This window comes from Lepisma saccharinum, chromosome 16 (genome assembly GCF_977018435.1).
Source record: "Lepisma saccharinum chromosome 16, izLepSacc3.1, whole genome shotgun sequence".
NCBI classification, from domain to species: domain Eukaryota; kingdom Metazoa; phylum Arthropoda; class Insecta; order Zygentoma; family Lepismatidae; genus Lepisma; species Lepisma saccharinum.
The window spans coordinates 43,475,835-43,492,134 of NC_139244.1; the positions used below are offsets into that span (position 1 = coordinate 43,475,835).

Sequence of the window (16,300 nt, forward strand, 5' to 3'; positions counted from 1 at the left end):
GCAAAAACAAAATAACACACAACTTGCAAAATAACCATTCGTAAGAGTTGTCTAATGTAGATTTATAGGACAGTAGTTGTTGCTTTACAAAAATATAGTGGTAATGTGTATTTCACAACAGTAATAGGAAACATAAATAAGTGAAAATCGCTGTCGAAATCTATCGACTGTTTCGCGTGACTACAAGGTGGAAGGGGGAAGCAGGTGCTTTCAAATCGATATTCTTTGCTGGCTTCACGTTGACTTCGTCATTTGCTGCTGGTAGAGTGAAGCGTGAGTTTGCATTTTGTTGGTGCTGCGAAAACTTATGCCACGTTGTTACTGTCCGTTGAATACTACGTGAAAATTTGTTCTGCGTTAAACCATGGGTGGCATGTGACCAAAATAATGTGAAAATGAAACGTGGAAACTAGAGGAAGAAGAAGCGAATGAAATAAACTGTGACAATTCGTGAATTAACAACATAATGTTTAGCGTTATATGTAGTGTTCTCGTGTGGCAAGATTTAATGAGTGTTGCATTGACGGTGTTAACCAAGTGTTATGAGTAGGTAAGTGGCTTATTTTTATCAATTTCACACCGAGTAGTTATTAGCAACACTTATGTAAGTTGTCAAATTTGTTTGCAGAAAGAACAAAGTTTGTAGACTTCCAGAATCTATGCCGGTTTGACTAAGGCTAAAATGAACGCGTTCATATTATAACGTTTGTGTTAGTATGTTGATATTCTTATCGAAAATTGAAAACTATATACCTGTGAAATATAGGCGATCGTGTGATGCAAAGAATGTACGTATTGTTCAAACTTTGTACTACGCAGAACATGTCAGGTCCAGGAGTGGCCATCTGTTTACAGCGCCTCAAGACCAAACAAACGTTGGACTTCAATGGGAAAGTAGATTTTCATATAATATATGCAAAAGTACAACGCCTATAAAATCATTCTAAAACCAAATGAAAACTGTATAAATTCTCTTTTATATGGTTTGTACTAATGAGAGTTATAATTTAAACTAGAATACAATAGTTGAGCGGCGAACATTTGTATCCCTTTATATCTCATGTAGATGCTCTTACCGTAGTGTTAACTAAAGTTGAATGTATACCTATGATAACAGATTAGCTTGACGCACCTGCCTGGAAGAAAAAATAAACAGTAAAAGAGGAAGGTGGGGGGGGGGGGGGGATAGAAAGTTGCGAGCAAGATTGAATCATAATTTACTGACCTACGCAGTGTACTGCTTAGTCTCACCCTCTGTTATAAATTTACACCATTACATTTCAAATCAACATCTTTTACTTGGATGTTATAACTTCGTTCAGTTCAACCTGATAGAAGTGTGTGAAAGCTGCATTGTAGGTAAGCTGTATTTAAAAAAAAAAAATGTAAAATTAAGGGAGCATTTTTTGTCTTGTAGAGTAACATTCAACAACAATGATGATAGGCTATCTAGACATATTTTGATATGCCATTGCACTTTTATGAACCTAGCCTGCGAACAGTTTGTGTTATCGATCAGTGATGTGAAACGGAATTAAATGAACATCCTTGTTCTACGTAAAAAAATAGATTTCCAGTAACTCTTAAACTTAAAGTTGATAGTAAAAGAGAAAACTGTTTATAAAATTGTATTTTTGAAAAAAGAGCTACGTTAATGTCTGTCGCCATTTATTTATACCAATGTTTAGTTGGTATTATCTCATCTCTGCAATTGTGTTACCTTTTTGTTGGTTTGTTTAGTTACTGAATGCAGTAGCCCGATGCATCTTTAAAGATTTAAAGAACAATGTTTTGTTATTAATTTACGTTACCTTATTTCTAATGTATGAAAAACTTATTTGTTTTATTTCACCAAGACATCACTGTGTCTATTTCGCTGTTAAATCTTGTTGTGCACATAGCTATTTCACTGCTACATCTTGTGCACACGAAATGCGAAGAGTTTGAGTGTACTTTGTGCAGAGAAAGACTAATCGGGAGTGAATATACAGTTCAAAGTGTGATCTGAAACTGGGATTGAATCCGAGTACTTGATCACACCTCGCCATCGGGAAGAGCTACACGAAAGGAAGCATTTAGTTTTTTCAGAGTAAAAAACTGTAAAATAGGGTGACAGAATTCTACTGATGAATTATTTCCCTTGTTTGTATGTAATTGAATACACTATACCAGATTTTCCTTTGGGTGCTGTAAGCTTTTTTTACGCGGCACATGTTTTTATAAATAATGCATTCATTGGGGATTTATACTTGAAATCATTTTTTTTTTAAATGTGTCTAACTATGGTTTCTAATTTTAATACTATTCTGTTAAATGGTTGGGTGACTTTGGTATTGTACTGTAGACCAGGGGTTTATCAGAAATTTTTGGTCGAGGGAGTAAGGTCTTCTACAGGAGAGTAATAGCACAGATAAGGGTATATACCCTTATCTGTGGTAGTAGTAAGTTTTGGACCAAAATGACCATAATTTGGACTTGAACGAAAAATTTGAGGGTTGTTGGAAGTATGTGGATGAATCATCGCTGACGTTAAATCAAACTAAATTAAACAAACAAGCATAATGTTTTCTTAGTGAATGAAACTATGTATAATGACTGGAAGCAGTAATAGCTAAGCTATAGTTCGTGCAGATAGTAAGAAAGTATCACAACACTCGAAATGATCTTTGGCAGTGTCGAAACGTGCTAAAGGCCTACAAAGTTGGTATTGTGGGAGGGAGAAATACAGTACAATCCTAATAAGAAAATAACTCTTCTACATCATGGATGCATGTTTCAATCCGCATGTAGCAAAGATTGTTACAGTCTTATTTATGAACAGATACGCTAAAACAAATTTGTCAAGTTTAAATTAGGTCTCGTTCTTAGTTGCGTGTGGCAAACGAGGAAGTTGGTCTCGTTCTCGTCTTGAGTTGAAAGTCTTGTTCTTGGTTTCGAATCAATATCTAACTCTAGTCTCATTTTGGTCTTGAAATACCTTATAAAATTTATAAAAGAAACTAGAAACAAGCCCTTACCCATAAATCAACAAATGGACCTAAATCCTGGTCTAGGTTGAGTCTCTTTTCCGTACCAATTAAATTCAACTCGCCGGACCCGGAATCCCTTGATTATAAGGCGACGACGTTACCACTACGCCATCGGACCCAAACGAATGGATGCTTTATTATAATGCCACTTCATTAAACTCCCTACCGAGAAGCTGGTCCCGTGGCGGAGTGGTTAGCACATCGCGCTACGAAGCCATGGGTTCCGGGCTCGAATTCCGCCTGGGCATGGATGTTTGTGAGTGTCCATTCATCATTTTTATCATGTCATCACTCATCTCCATATTCGCAAATTAGCCAAAAGTGGCACAAAAAACGAATCAATAATAATAATAATCCCTATCGAGAAGGGGCATTGGTCTCAATATAAACCATGATTCTAGTCCTACGGCTTGCAGAAACACAGAAAATAACCGAGGGTTAAGAACTGAATTAGATTTGCTTGCACCAGGAGCCAACGTGTCTATTTATATACTATGTGCAGGGTAATTATTTGAGAGTTGACACCACTGCTTTTTTGAGAGAGAGGAATCAATCTGCCCACACTTGGTGACACGTAGTAAGTTGACTTTTCGCCATTGCCACATCAGTACACCTACTCACAACCGGATATGTTATTTCACTTTACTGATTTTTTACAAATCCTTGATCATTTCTGTTCTATCCGGATTACGCGTTGCATCCGGAAAGGATATCGGATAATTTGAAATCAGGATATCCGTTATCCGGATTTTGTGACCATCTTTAGTTCCGAGTTTCACAACTGGACGTTCTTGTTTTACAGTCCGTACTTATCTGTAATGTACTTTTCTCAATGATCTGGGGTCATAATTATTTCCCCTTCGACAACTAGCGCGCCGCAGTGGCTCAGTCGGTAACGCGTCTGACTACCATGCTAAAGGTCCCGGCCGGTTCAAATCCGGGAACTTTTCTAACGGTGGAAGCGGCCCCGGCGCACACCCAGCGTCGAATAACATGGGTACCTGGGGGAAACCCTGGGGGGTAAAGGCGGTCAGGGGCGTGGTGCTGATCACATCACCCCCACTCACGACCGGATCAAGAAAGTGTGGGGCGTTACCCCCACACCCCCTATACGCCTTCATGGCGTGGTGCTATGCACAGGGGAACACTTTACTTTTTTACTTTACCTTTTTTACAACTAGCGCGCAGCTGAAAACAGGAAAAACTGCAAATAAGTTCTTCGTAGGTCCGGGAAAAGTATAAAGCGATTCTTTGTTGTAAACGGCAGGGTATGGGCTTCTTATCTGTCAAGGTAATAGCCTGGAAGTTCAGGCATTTATTTTCGTTAAAATAGGCAGGCACAAAGGCATTTATAATGTGGAAAATAGGCTCTAAAATGAAAAAGGCAAAATAAACCGAAAAAAAAGACACAGTTGGAAGTCGCTTACTTTTATTTATAATTTCTGGCTAAATGTTAAAATCTACATTGGGAAAACCATTCATTTTTCTCCGTCTTGATGGCACATAACTACAATATGTTTTTGTTTTTTTAAGTTCTCAACATTCATTGATAGTCGTCTGTCAGAGAGAATGTTTTTCATAATAGAAAATGATCTTTCTACTTCGACAGAAGTTATTGGAGCATACATAAAACAAGCTAATGTAGCTGGACTCATTTCGGTAACAGCATTTTCACCTTTTAGAATATCACAAATTGTTTTCAAGTCCTCATTTGCACTCACTACCCGTTTGCAGTTTTCCGCAACAGCTGACCCCTTTTCTCCTGGCACTTCCATCATCTACTGCATAAGTTCCTCGAAGATTTTCATGGATGCTAGTCTCACCTCCTTTTTCTTTGTAATTGTCTGGCAATGCACCATAATGTGCAAAAATAAACGACAGTTCATTCTTCAGTTCTGAATAGCACAGGAGTTTTTTCGCTTCACGAATTGAAGCCGCTTCATTTTCTGGAAGAGCATCGATCACCTCACTGATTTTTTCCAGGTTGTTAGATTAATATATAGCTGCTGATATCCAGGTTCCCCATCTCGTCAAGACTGATTGCGGAGGTAAACTAAGCTCAGGCACAACTTCTTGAAATTTTCGGGTTCCAGAGGGATATTTCAGAAATATCTTCTTTGTGTTCGAAATCAACCTGTCCACTTCTGGGTGCAACACTCTTAACTTCTTCGCCGATTCTGTGCATTGCGTGTGCTACACATTTGATATAAAGCATGTTCGGGAAGAGAATTTTCAATGCTATGGCAGCCTTCTTCATATAGGGAGCTGCATCACTGATAAAAAATAACACGTCATCATGATGTACACCATCTGGCCAGAGCAGAAGTAGGGAATTTGAGAATAACTGAGCTATTGACGAACCATTGGCTCTCTTTAGTTGTTCTGACGTGAGAAGAAATGACGAGGATTGGTTCCATAGTTCCTATGATGACGTTGGCTATGTAGCGTCCCATAGAGTCAGTACTTTCATCTATTGAAATTCAGATCTTCTTTCCACCAACTTCAGCACGAATTCTTTGCAGAGCTTCTTCGTAGCAAACGCTTAAATATGTTTTCCGCAGCGTAGATTCCGACGGCACCGTTTCTTAGTGTATTTGTCCAGGAATTTCCTCAGTGGCTTGTTTTCCACTTTCCAGAAAGGAATTCCTGCTTCCAGGTATTCCTGCTACACAGGGCCCGTATCTGTGAGGCCCATAATGGCGGACACCTACCTGAGATTATATTGCACACATAAGTGTAAACAATCTCCCATCCTTGGTCTTCAAGTCTGTGAAATCTCATTGGAAACTAATAATCAATAAAAATGTTATTCACAGTTACAACCCCTTCGTGACTTTTGGTGCACCCTGTATATGAATAATTAATGAAAAATATTTTCCACCACAATCATTATATTGGACTTCAATATTTTATTGCATACAGCAATTGTGTAGAACAAAATATTATGTCAGATTCTTAAGAAAAGTAAAAATGTGTCGTGAGTTTAATGTATTAAAGTGTTTCATTTGTTACACCTTGAAGCCCAATGTAGAGAATACTCTACACCTCATTCTGCGCATGCGCAACAAAAATTTCACACAAGGTTGATATTTTCCTTCAAGTTGGTGCTCAATTAATGTAAATAACACAAATTTACTGAAAAAAGTAACCCCACAAACTCATGGGTCTCAGGAGGATACTGCACTAAAATATTATTTTAAATGAAAGCACAATATATACCAATCATATGTTAAAAGGGATAAATTAAATTTCTTGCATTTTTTACTTTACTTCACATGAAATTTTATGTATGCCTTTTTATACATGAAAAAGCTATTGTGCTTTCATTTAAAACCATATTTTTAGTGGAGTACAAAAATAAACTGCAGTCCTTTGTCATTTCCTTTTTTTGGCAATAATTTTCCCTTTTTTGGTCCTTTATAGAGTAAATTTTTCCCTTTAAAATCCGGTCTCTAGTAATTGCATACGATAAACCTGGCTGGGAAAATCTAAGTAGTTCTATTTTTGTTTTTTATGTCGCTTTTCTATGAAGTGGTGCAAGAGAAGATGGGCAGCCACGTAGTTCCCACTGACAGAAGCGCAACGGGACAGGGAAGCGGCGACCTCTCGATTTACCAGTCAGCTCCGCTTAACCACCCTACAGCAAACAAGAAGAAGTAGACAAATATATGCTTTTAAACCTAAAATATGATTTTTTTAAGTGCATAAAGTTAGTGATGTACTTCTGGTGAATCAAAGTACCAAATGTATCAAAGGGAACTTTTATCAGCTACCATCCTTTACGATGAGCTAAACACCCATAAATTATCAGACAGGATCATTTCAAAGGAACCAAAATTGCATGTTTAACTACAAATGGTGCACCAAAAGTGCATCGACCTTGATTGGATGCACACTGTTCCTATTTTTTTTGGTACAATTTTTACCTGCATCGTATAAATATACATTACTCTAACAAAATGCAAGTTTTTCATGCATGGAACGTTTTTACCTGTTTCCATAAAATCGAAATTTGGGATCAGAGTTATAAAATGAAAGATTATACGAGCTTTATAGGCCTAGATCTGTAAGAAAATACAAAAATTAACAATAAGTACCATCTTGTTTGGAAACTGGAAACGTGCTTGAAAGGGTATATGCCTATATGCAATGCGGATATTGGCCTTTCCAATGGCCGAACTTTCACTTGTGGTTTTCAGGGTTTCATACTCTTTTGGTTTTATCAAATTTTACTTCCATTTAGAGTTCTGGGTGTACCGAAGTTTTTTCAGTAGGACCTCGTGTTTATTAAATTTTTTCCTGTGTGGGCGTTACCCCCACACCCCCTATACGCCTTCATGGCGTGGTGCTAAGCACAGGGGAGCACTTTACTTTTTTTTGTGGGCCCTATAGAACGCGAGGCCCTGGGCGGTCGCCCACTCCTTGCTACGCCCTATGATGCTCAATAGGAAACAATAGACACGGCAACTTCTACTTTGCTTTAAAAGAATCATTGACGATGTGTAGCTTGAGGTGTATATTTTTCTTTTTTCTTCCCTGAAAAAAAAAGTACCTCGTCTAGCGTGCTAAGTGGGTCATTTGTAAGGTTCGTGAGCCATCGATCACAGCGGGAAGTTGGTCTTCCTTCCTGGTGAGGCTGTTCTGCCGATAAGGGAACACCCCTCGCATCGGGAGCTCACAGATGAGGCGATAGTCCAGTGACGCGGAAGAGGTGAACTGTGGGAGAAAAAAAAAAGGGTTTAATTGGCAAGAAAACGTTGGGCCAAATGAGTGGCGTGATTGCACTTGCTTCTAATTGTGTTTTTACCCTCTCCCTAGTCGATCGACAGGTAATTATTCTAAGGAATCCATGTTTAATTACTAAAAACGAAGGGTTACCTTAGCCAATTCAACTTCTTTCACTTCAAAAACCACTCGAATCACGATAGAAGACCTTTCCCATGGAACTCCTTTCGTTAAATACACAACGTTGTTGAGTACGCTAACGTAAATTGATCGTATTGATCGATTACCAAGCTGACTTTCGTTGTAGAGGTAGGTGTTCAGAAATATTGGTTAAGACATAAGGCTTTCATTGAGTTTACCCCACAACACTATAAGACAGCCATTTATCATTATAGTAGATAATGTGTTCTTAACTAGTTTCGGCATGGTGATTTCGGATTTGCCACTAATTTTTTCCCATGAGACTAAGGTAGGCTTATCCGGCGCACGGCTTTCGTCCCTTTCAGCGAATGATGTCATCTGGTGAGCACATGTTGCAGAAAGCGGGAAGGAAACGATGGCTCTGTTCGAAAGCTACAAAGTACAGACTTGAAGCATTCTCTTGACGGAATTGACTTCACCTGGTACAGTTAGAAAGCGCCAAGTTCACGAGGTATCGAGACCACAGGGCACAACACGCCAAGTTGCAGGCTCGGTTACGTGACAAGTGGACTTGTTGTTCATTTGTTTGAAATCGCGGAGGCAGAAAGCCAGCAAGTTGTTGCAGTTCTTCTAATGTGTGGAGACGTATGTATAAGAACATTTGCAAATGCTGTATGATTTCTGTGGTGAAAGACAAGTGTTTAAAACTTGGAAAACCAACGTATCCTCGGTTATATCTACTGATCGTATTTGGCGCTGCAGTCGAAAAGCAGTTCGAAACATTTTCACTTCCAGTCCACAACATCAAGACCGCACTGCGAGACCTTTCTCGAAGTATGCTTCCTTCAAGTACGGTCTTGCACCTTTCGGACACTGACACATAAGCAGCATGGCAGTCCGGAAGCGGTCGGCCCCCCTTGGAAAATGAGTCAACCAAAAATTATATATTTCACACGCATAATTTCATTTGTCACAGTAATAGTCTATATGTTAATTATTGAAAGAAAATTGCTGGAACAAGATGATAACTTCAAACTGAATATTTTTTTGAGGAGACAACACCATACAGGGGAATGTGTGTTTTCTTTGTCTCCCTGGAAAAAAGTACATTGCTTTCTCCTGCCTGGAAAAAAATCCTGTGGACGTCCATGCATAGAAGGGATTCATTTTCTGTAGAATAAAGTCTTTCGGAGAAGATTTTTAAACCTTATTTATGGCTTAAAAGGACTGGTATTCCTTTGCCTACAAAATGAAGGTGAATAGAAAATACCTTCTATCCTATTATCATTCTCCATCACGTACCACTTTCGAGATACAGTTGGGAGCTGAGAAGACTGCGAGGCTGAGGAATATGAAACTGACCTGACTGTTGTCGCCGTGTGCAGCCAGCTCGTCTTCCCTTCAGGCTGGCAGCGGCATAAACAAAAAAAGCATGGTACGAAAACACATTGCAAATGAATGGAACATATTACATACTCATAGTAATAAGTGAAAGCAATACTAATAATGGAGTAAAACTTCACAAATCAAAGCAATGTGCTTTCAACGTGACGAAGAAAGTAAGGGTGTGTGCGTGCTTTTTGTGTATTTCCTAGAGTCTTGTCAATGCTTCTTTCCGGGACATGGATCAATTAATTTTAACTTATGCAGGGTAGTACATTTTCTCTCTCGTTTGTATTTACATTTTGGTATGTAGCATCGCTTTTCTACAATTTTCGGGTTATGGAACATGAAGTTGTAATGTCTCGGCCCCAGTGATTTATCCACCAACTACGCCCTAACACCCCACACAATTTTTATAAAAGGACAAATTTATGGTCATTTTGGCTCTAAGTATACTTTTTCACACCCATAAACACAAACTTACACCCCTCAAATAAAAAATTCTGAATAAACCTTTGCTCAACCCCCGAGCCGGCTTTCCCGCTTTTCGTTGCATGTTAATTCTATTGATAGTTAACCTTCAGCGACCCAGTTTACTAGATATAGTTTGCTCTATACTTATACATTTACTTATACACACACGCCAGAACATTCATTCGATTTTTAAAACATATTTATTTCCGAAAACACGGAAGAAGTGTGAATTCCTATGCCGTTGCTGGTCTTTGAGATGTCCCGTGGCTGACGTCATCCGTGGAGGTTCACAAATGGTTCCGAACTTTTCCGAACGCCAGACTGCACCTTACACTGTAAGTCCCGATTCCATTATCAGATTCTCACCCTTTCCTACAGGGACTTCTGCATGTCTGGCAACACTGAAAAATTGAACACCAAGTCGAAGCTCCCCTCCCCACACTTCCTCCCCGTTCACCCCGAACCTCACCCCGCACTCACAGTCTTCTCAGCTCCCAATGTTTCCGGTGTGTGCCTAATCTGGCAACATTGTAAACTGTGCGCTAAATCGCCATGTATATGTTCAGTCCTATCGTGTGTGTTGGTACGTGAAGTTTATTACAACGTTGCTTGCTGCAACGAAGAATAATAATTAGATATCGTAATAATAATAATAAAAAAAACCTGCAGTTTACAGCGTGCGATTTGTGCAGTAATAAAATGGAATGTGATGTAACACACCATGTCTGCTACAAGAGCCCGTGTCTGTGTAAATGATCATAGCACATTTCGTTACATTTGTGATAAATTCACGCCTAAATCGCAAATGAGAACATCACAGATCGTGCAAACACATCATGCCGACTGTACTTTGGGTGCCTGCTAGGTGAGCAAGACCGCTCGTGGGCCTCACATGCCAGAGACTCAGAAGTTCTGCTGTATAACTAAGATAACAATAGTGTAATGTTATTTTGGCGTACCTATAATGTGGTGTGAAGCAAGATCTCACGTGACAGATTGCGATTTTTGCCTCACTGTAATTCTTGGCTATTCCTCTACGAATAAAAGGAATAATACATATCGGTAGGTTAAGTGCTCACCGCATTGAAGCCAAGTGGCGCCTTTGATACCTTACACCTGTATAATCTCTATCTCTGTGATCCATCAACAATTGAATCGAACTTTTTGGTCATCCCTGATATGTAAGTTGACGTTCGACTCGATTGTGGCAAAATAAATTCTAAATCTGAAAAGTTCCTATATGCAGTTACATGTTCTCACGGTTAGCAACACTGAAAGCGTGTGCCACAAGCCATATAAGGGCAAAGAGTCTCGTGGAAGCCTATCGTAACGCATGCAATAAATCTTCGATCCCTCACATGCGGGTCATTACGCAATGGGTGGTCACAAACTCTCACGACAGCTGTTTTTCATTGTGCAAGGTGCCTCTATCTTTTTTCCCGGGCTGGTGCACAATTGCCCTACAGGGTGGTTTCAAAGTCGCCTTCGTTTGCTTCCTTAGCAACCGATTATGACGGATTAACGTGCATGTGACGGAGACAAAAGTTTGCTTTGAGTATGCTTCATGCACAGAAAAGATAATTGGGACCATTGAAGTATTAATGGGAGGGTATAACAATGATCCACACCAACCCACCCTGGGCATACCAGTGTGTCTTTGAGTTAAAAGCATTGAGTACGAAAAATCAAAGGTACTGACAATAATTATGAAGAAGAGCAAATAGGAAGAAATGCCAAAAACATATCAGCCCAGTCTAGTTCGCGGCACTTTTTGACACTAGGTGAAGTGCAGGTGTATCCGGTGTCAGGCTGGTGCAAGGAAATGACGTTCACCAAGTAGACGAATAACATTGCTGCTTTAAATGTTCATTTGATTAGTTAGCGTGACCATATACCGCTCCAGAACGTAGTGCAAACTGTGCTGACAGATAGATAAAAATAATTGTTCGTGTACGGTTTATAAGGCGCTGGTAGTTGTGCTTCCAATTAAGGAACTAATCTGATTTTTCCTGGATTAATGGATCGTTTTGACATGTTTAAAAATATCCAAAATTACTAAAATAATATTCTAAACAAAGTACAACATAAAAACCGTGTTCAAATATTTCAATAAAGATTAGTTTAGTTTAAGCATGAAATCACGAAGTAAAAAATATTATTTTATTAGAAACAATGTAAATTCACTACAGACTCAAAATTCAATGACTAATAAAGTGGATTATGATAGAGTTTTATATTTAAATACCGGCTGGCCAGAATTAAGTTACCCAACTCAGAGCCCTCTGTAGCCTGAGGCATCGTAGAACTCTGAAATTTTGTGATTCCACTATGCAGACCGCGGGGAAGAGGATGGCGATACATATATATAAAAATAATAGTTCAATATTCCGCCACTAGGTTGAAATGTGGCGCTATACTTTTGTTCAGCACTCACGTTAACCCTTTATTTGGCACTCTTGGAAATTAATGTTGAAAAAATTTTTTCACTATAGAAATGAGGTAATTTTGACTTTCTAATAATAAGTTTGGACATTTGAAATACAATATTGTATTTTTATAAGAAATACAGCATGTTGATTGTAAGCAACATTGCCAGTAACATGTGTACCTATTATCTATACAATTCTTTACATCTAAACAAATATGTATTATTTTTATTCAATGAAATACACTTTTCTCTTAAAACTTTTATTGTAACATGGTTAGTGTAGTTTTCCAAAGAATTTTACATGAAGTTAAAATAAAGTACGAGTGAAAATTTAAAATTTTTCAACATTTACAATAGTATTATGAATTTGTTTCTGTCGCGGTGCAATTATTGTGACAAAAACCACTTTATAATCCACAATAAAATTATTACAACAGAAATTCACAATATTCCAGAAACAAATCTTCTGATAGAATATAATAATATATAAATACTACTAAGCAATGCAGTAAATTTTCCAGTATAAATGTATATTATATCCAGCATCTTATTCTTTCACGTGGAAAGCTTGGAAACAGTTTCGTTTGGGGACAAAGCAAAGAACTAAATTGCATTTGGAACACTTCACAGTTGAATAACCACTGGGACAATATCTGCATCGGCCTTTGGGTCCAAATTCAGGCCAGTGATCCAAACGGTCATACCTTGCATCTTGTACTGGAACAGGTATTTTTACCTTCCTCTTTTGGGGTGGTGAATTCGAATCCAAGGATGGCCTACCTACTTTTCTTTTACCTGCAGTCATAAGGCCATTCGCAATGTGTGCCCTGAAATGTTTTAGATTCATCTTCTTGTCTGGAGTTTCTCTTCGATACAAAAGCCAGCCATTGACAACACACAAGTCCAAAACATATCCAAATAATCGCAAATACCATCTGCGTGATTTCAATGGAACTCTGTATAGTTCGATTAGCATCCCAGCTAAATCAACTCCACCCATGTGTTTGTTGTATTGCTGCACAATATTGGGACAGGGCACGTCTGTTTTTCTTTTCTCTGCTTTATTCCATCTTTTAACAGTTGAGATTGGTTCTATGCCACAGAAGGAACTTGCAAGACACACTACTTTATTATCTACCCACCTCACAACTATGAGCCCTGATGAAGTGTCCATTCTGAAATCATAACTGCCTCGCCCACGCGACTGAAGATCTTTTTCACTTTCAAGGGGGCAATTTTTTAGTCGATTCTTTCTCAGTGTCCCTAAAGAATCAATATTCAACTCTTTCAGGTAAATGATCAACTCCATTGTACAAAAAAAGTTGTCAAAATACACCTTAGTATTCATACCAACAGGTAAAGTCTTACACAGAGTGATGACAATTTGGCCTCCAAGTCCAAATGACTTTTCTTCTTCAGAGAGATCGGTCAGCATTCCTTTCCCTGTGTACGGAAGGAAATCATAAATGACTCCTGATACACCTGCACGGACGAAAATCTTGAACCCCCACTTGTGTGGTTTGTTCTGAATATATTGACGCAGATTTCCTGCCCTTGTGCCCTTGTAAGGCACCATCATCTCGTCAATTGAATGCTCGGATTCCTGTTGTTGTTTCCTACAGTTCCTTACAATGACATCCAAAACAGGCCTAATCTTGAACAATTTGTCATTTGAATCTGGAGCATTTTCATTATTGTTGAAATGCAGTAACCTTCGTAACTTTTGGAAACGTTTCAAACTAAATATATTTGTGATTTTTTCACAGCTGGTGTCATGGGCCCAATAATCAATATAAGATGGCATACTAGCAATTCCCATATATATAAGGACCCCCACAAATTGCTCCATTTCACTGATATTAGTATTTATTGAGACACCAGATTTTTGAACAGAGTAAAGATTTGTTTCACCCACAATTTTTTCTACGAGTTCAGAATCGAAAAATCGTCTAAAGTATTCCAATGGAGTGTTGCCATTAGTGTCAAATTGGAGAGACTGATTGGTTGTACTCAAATCAATGTCCTGTCTAACCCATCTGTAAACCCTGAGATCTCTTTGCCGCTGATGGGTACGGTTTCTGCCAGTAGTAGGCTGTATGACCACATTATAAGCATTAGAAGTGACAGCTTCTTCAATATTATTATCTGAATCAGAATCAGATTCTGGTATTATCAATAGACCATTTCTAGTAGAAATTTCTGGTGTATAGTCAGGATCATTATCGCTATCATCCGCGAAAATTTCTGGTTCTGACATGTCAGATTCATCCCCATCTGATAGTGAAGGATTTGATGGTGGAAGCACAACACCTGCATGCCTTCGTTTACCATAAAATTTCCCTGGATCCATGACAAATCAGCACCTGTAAATCGAAATACCACCTTTTAGTTCATTCAAGAATGTGAAGATCAACAGCAGGTTACATTGTAAGGAATACCTCAAGTACGGGCAATGTTGCCTACAGGAAACATACTTTTTAGTACTAAATATTTTGTACTAAAGACAATTGACTAAAGTACATAATACGTGCAAGCTTACCTTTGAATCTTTCTTGAGGCGAAACAATTATGTTTACTTGAAAAATCGTTGCTAAACACAATGGAACTATATCAACAAAGGAACACGATCGAACCCGCCAAACAATGCTCCTGCAGCACTGATTACGCCTCCCCCCGACTGGCAGATTTCCGAACAAAGTTGACAAATGAATGGTAATATGCGCTTATAAAAGTTGCTTGAAAGCAACATTGCCAACAGAACGGTCACTGTGGCTTTCCTGTCTGCATAATGCTTAGTAGAAAAACATGTTGCTTGTGAGCAACACAGCCAAATAAAGGGTTAAGTGATTTAGCTGAGTTATTAATTAGAAAGACATTTGTTAGTGGCTGGAAGTTGCGTAAAAATAATCTCTCGTTTATTGCAAGATTACAAGGTAAAGGCAAATCCATAACCAATTGGAGCAGTTTACGTCATTATTACAAGAAATACAACGCCACATTTCAACCTGGTGGCGGAAAATTGAACTATTTTTATCGCCATCCTCTTCCTTGTAGTCTGCAGAGTGGATTCACCAAATTTCAGAGTTCTACGATGCCTCAAACAGGCTACAGAGGGCTCTGAGTTGGGTAACTTCAATTCTGGCCACCTGGTACAATGAACGTTGCACCACGGGCACATCTGAAATTAAAGGAAACAATAATTTAGAATATTTTATTAGCCCCTCATAAGTTTGGTTTTAACCTTCAAGATATTCTGCTTATTGCTGTTAGATAATACGCAAACGGCGGCGGGGAAAGGGGGCAGTTGCCTCCTCACATTTTGTCCGACAGTATAGTTCGGCTGGGCCTTTGGCCGTTGCCAGGAAAGCTTCTTTATAAATTTCAACTGTTATGATGTTCCGAACTCTGAAAAATTACATCAGCCTTGAATTCTTTGAAGAGCATTCATGTGAATCTTCATGTGGTTTGCTTTTGCTGTTGTCTAGACATTATCAATAGTTTAAGAGACTTACGTAGCCACTAAACTATTGATAATATCTAGGCAACAGCGAAAGGAAACCATATGAAGATTCACGTGAATGCTCTTGAATGAATTCTAAGCAGTGTTGCAAACCACTTTTCGGCAATGTCCCTACAGACGTAGTCAAAATGTCCCTACAACTGACCAAATGTCCCTACGCCAAGGCAAGCGACTAAAGAAACACCACCTCATGAGCATGCAAGACAGAAGATAAAATATACACATTTTCTAACCAAATCTTTATGCTGGATCCTTCCACAATTTATTGAATAACAGTGAGTCGTTTACTGTTGATTATGTTATTTGAAGACATACATGCTGCTGCTGTGAAGAGATAGATGTTGGTTGGTGATGCTGTATTTCCTGCAGTCTTCTTCACGTGCCTTAAGGGAAGAATTTATCACTAGCAAAGAATTTAACAATTCTGGTCCCATTTTATTTATCTTTTTTTGTTTTTGTATCACTTAACATTGAAAATGTTATTTCCGTTTCTGCGTTAGAATGTGGTAATGTTAGCACTATTTTCGCGAGAGTGGAAATGTTTTAAAAAATAACTTGCCTTCAAAGTTTTTGGTAACCGATGACATGTTCCAAAATTCT

General features: G+C 38.6%; 1 protein-coding gene across 4 annotated transcripts in view; it reads left to right on the plus strand.

The window, feature by feature from the left end:
* Positions 1-16,300, plus strand: part of LOC146000444 (cyclin-dependent kinase-like 4) — a 346,071-nt gene that overhangs the window by 224,786 nt on the left and 104,985 nt on the right. Inside the window, exon 1 of one of the 4 annotated variants that reach the window (XM_083138086.1) lies at positions 229-550. The exons of 1 other annotated variant lie outside the window; for it this stretch is intronic. The gene's annotated coding sequence lies outside the window, so the exon portion shown is untranslated. Of the gene's footprint in view, positions 1-228; positions 551-16,300 lie in introns of those variants that run through there. 2 more of the 4 variants (XM_083138088.1, XM_083138090.1) reach the window with 2 other exon arrangements.